Source organism: Trichinella spiralis (genome assembly GCF_000181795.1).
Source record: "Trichinella spiralis strain ISS 195 chromosome Unknown Scfld6, whole genome shotgun sequence".
Lineage (NCBI taxonomy): Eukaryota > Metazoa > Nematoda > Enoplea > Trichinellida > Trichinellidae > Trichinella > Trichinella spiralis.
In genome coordinates, this window is record NW_003526945.1 from 172,361 (window position 1) to 176,698 (window position 4,338).

Below are 4,338 nucleotides of genomic sequence, written 5' to 3' on the forward strand. Positions count from 1 at the left end.
AATTATTGAACTCATGCATGGTATGTTCGATCCTTAGAGAATTTACCCAATATGACAGTGGAATAATCTGCGCATATCAGAAACTACGGCGTATTGCAAAATAGTTTTGGGTTTAGAGCAAGCAGTTTTGTGCCAGTTGAAGGTATGTAAATTGGGAATAACCCGCAATCGATGATTTTTTGAGAAATTTCATAAAGTTGCCAGTTTGAGGATTTGGAATTTTCAGAAAAAAAAGACTGGCATATTGCACGAAAACAACATTCTAATCTGCCAATTTTGGATAGTACTTATATCTAATTTGGAATCAATTAAAAATTTCTGTCAACAGCGGTTTATAAATTTGAAAGTTTTTGTAACATTAATGAAAATCAAGAACAATTCTTGTAAAAAAACATTTATTTTTTTGGGTAAAAAAATTGATGGTTCCGTTCAAAAAATCATTGAAACCATACCGTATTCGCATTTTGTTAACATTCCTTTTTCATTCCTTATTATTTCAACACATTTAAAACCATATACATGCCATAGTTTTTTCCGTATATCTCAACAAATACGCCATCACTAGGGGTCCATGTGCATTTATAGTAAATAGCAAATAATTTTCAAAAGGTATAAATCAATTGTCTTAATTTTAGATTAAAAAAGATTTCTCGAAAATTGCAAAATTTCACGGATTACAGACTTGTTTGTTTTTGCAGAAAAAAGCGGAAAGGGTTTTCATAATATTTGGAGTTTTTTTATTTTAATCATTTTTTGATGATGAAAGATATTGTTTTGGAGACTTTAACATTGAACATTCCAGTAGCTGTGCAATAAATGGTTTCAAAAGTTGAAGTACTTCCTATTTTAATACATACGATAGTCGCCCATTAGTAAGTGTTTTTCAACGGAACCCTAGACTTCCAGTTTCTGCACATGATGCATTTTTGGCATCGAATTTTTTCGATTTTTACTAATATATATTATTTTACTATATATTTAATTGAATTTCAGTACTTACTGCTGTTAAATTATCATTAATTTGCTGCCATTCAAAACGAAAGTGTTTTAAGTGTTTACCTTGACAAAAAGTAAACATTTCCTTGCACCCAATCCCGTTTACCATCTTTGTCATTGATTAAACTCCTAATATATCCAACATGAGTGGCTATTTGAATTTACTTTTGCTTACTAACAACGACGCAATAACGATTTGCATAATCAGTATAATATGTGGTCGCCCAGAGTTGAAATTCATTACAATTGATATGAAATTAAATAAATTCAAAATTCATGTCAAATTATTGAACTCATGCATGGTATTTGTTCGAATCTTTAGAGAAATCTACCAATATGGACAGTGGAAATTAATCTGCGCATATCAGAAACTACGGCGTATTGCAAAATAGTTTTGGGTTAAGAGCAAGCAGTTTTGTGCCAGTTGAAGGTATGTAAATTGGGAATCACCCGCAATCGATGATTTTTTGAGAAATTTCATAAAATTTCCGGTTTGAGGATTTGGAATTTTTAGAAAAAAAAGACTGGCATATTGCACGAAAATAACATTCTAATCTGCCAATTTTGGATAGTGCTTATACCTAATTTGGAATCAATTAAAAATTTCTGTCAACAGCGGTTTATAAATTTGAAAGTTTTTGTAACATTAATGAAAATCAAGAACAATTCTTGTAAAAAAACATTTATTTTTTTTGGGTAAAAAAATTGATGGTTGCGTTCAAAAAATCATTGAAACCATACCGTATTCGCATTTTGTTTACATTCCTTTTTCATTTCATATTATTTCAACTCATTTAAAACCATATTCATGCGATCGATTTTTCCGTATATCTTAACAAATGCGCCATCACAAGGGGTCCATGTGCATTTAAAGTAAATAGCAAATAATTTTCAAAAGGTAAAAATCATTTGCTTTAATTTTTAGATTAAAAAAGGTTTCGCGAAAATTTCAATTTTTCACGGATTACAGACTTGTTTGTTTATGCAGAAAAAAGCGAAAAGCGTTTTCATAATATTTGGATTTTTTTATTTTTATCATTTCTTGATGATGAAAGTTATTGTTTTGGAGACTTTAACTTTGAACATTCCAGTAGCTGTGGAATAAATGGTTTCAAAAGTTGAAGTAATTTCTATTTTAATACATGGGATAGTCGCCCATTAGTAAGTGTTTTTCAACGGAACCTGAGAGTTTCAGTTTCTGCACATGATACATTTCTGGCATGAAATTTTGTTCGGCTTTTACTAATATATATTTTTTAATATCAATTTAGTTGAATTTCTGAACTTACTGCTGTTAAATTATCATTAATTGCTGGAATCAAAACGAAAGCGTTGTAAGTGTTTGCTTTGCTAAAAAGTAAACATTTCGTTGCTTGCAATCCCATTTACCATCTTTGTAATTGACTCAACTCATTATATTACCCACATGTGTGGCTATTTGAATTTCCTTTCACGTGCCATTTCAAGCACCTTCAGATCTTTATAAGAATGGCATTGACGTAAAAATCAGGAAATCAAAGGAAGCTGCTGTGAGCGACATTTCCTCCAGCAATATTATAAAAAATCGACTGTCTGACCCTGTGTGTGAGATGACAGTAGGGGTGGTGGGTGGATGACGGATTTAACTGCTTAAATGGAGGTTCAAGCAGGGGAAGATGGAGAAGAGGTTTTTAGTGTTAGTGTAAGATTTACATGGGAATGAAACAAGCGAGCAAGAGAAATGGACCGCGTCATAATGACAGCCATTAACACGTTGATACAGAAATTTTCGCTTGGGAAAGTAGGCAAATTTTTTGGAAAAATAGATACAAGATATTGAAGCCGTTGAAAGGGAGTGCATTTGTGGCGGCTCCTGAAAATTGTATCTGCTAATCAAGTTGAGCTTTTTGTTGGGTTGACGCGGGAATATGAATCTTGATAGAAAAGCATTAGACTTTTGGCTTTGCTAAAACAAGCACGAAAGGAAACAATAACAATCGGCATTCAACTGTATTTGGAATGCATGCATCAATCATCAAGCAGTGTCTGCAGTATGAAAATCTGCAGCCTGAAGTATGAAAATCTGCAGGTATTAATGTAGCTGATGATAACGGACTAGGCTACACAACATCTTCAATGTTTCACAACTCTTATTTCACATTAATGACGTAATTGCAGCCGACAGCTTTATCTTACATGAGTACAGAACACAAAGTATTAAAAAGAAATATGGGAGATAATATGAGGACATGAAAATGCATCTCTTAATATGAAAATCGAAAATAAAATCACGGAATGAGAATTAATAATTGAAAATACAGTAATATACATTATTGAAATGGCCAAATTAATGATAATAAGGTTACTGAGTAATACATGAATGAGAGAAATTCATAGATAGTTTCAATAGTTCTTATTTTATCACAGCGCAGTTCGATAAACGGTGGCGGTGAGCAACTAAGTTGCAAGTGCGCGACGCTTCATTCAGGTGAATACTGAAATACCTCAATACTGAATCTTTTTTTTATCATGTTTTGCTATGCATGCATGTATATTTAAGTATTTCAGGTACTATCAATTTGATCGCGTGTAAAACTTGAAATACTTTTAAATCAGACTTCTCAATTACATTCAGATCAACGTTGAAAGATTTGAACAAATCCATATGTCAATTTGTTTTTTAGTGCAATCATCTAGATTTAAATAAAGAAGACGATAGAATTTTGAATTTACACGACTTTATCTGAACACACAACAGGTCGAATATCACAAAGCGTATAGTGTTATATTTTATGCAGGACAGAAAAATAATGTTTTCATACATAAATCGTTTTCAATTTAATTTTATTTTCACTTTATGTAGTTTTCTAGATTTTACACCATGAAGACACTAGATAAATCAAAATTTTTATATTGTTAATTATGCTTGGCATAGAGCGCAACCAGTGTGCTCAATCATTGTTTATTTTTTGTTGACATTATGTTGTAATTCATATTTGAATAGCATATCCAACTTACATAAGCCGGCGTTTACGGCTACGTGCGCAGTGTTTGTCTTTTACGCCAATTGGGCCATTTGAAAATTAACTTTGTATTAGCAGTGCACCGGTTAAATTGGCTTTGTTGACTAACAGAAGCCTAGAATGATGTTTGCTCCATCTATTTTTGTTTCAACTACTGAGTAAGGTGTGTTATTAGATATAGAAGAATCTTATCTTATCAAACATGGGCGTTGTCTAGTTTGAATGCAAATTTGAGTGCAATTTCAATTTGTTTGCTTTTGAGCTTATGCGCGGCCTGCATATTATTTGTTCAACAAAATGAGAAATACGTTTCATACTTGTTAATCAATAGAAATGAACT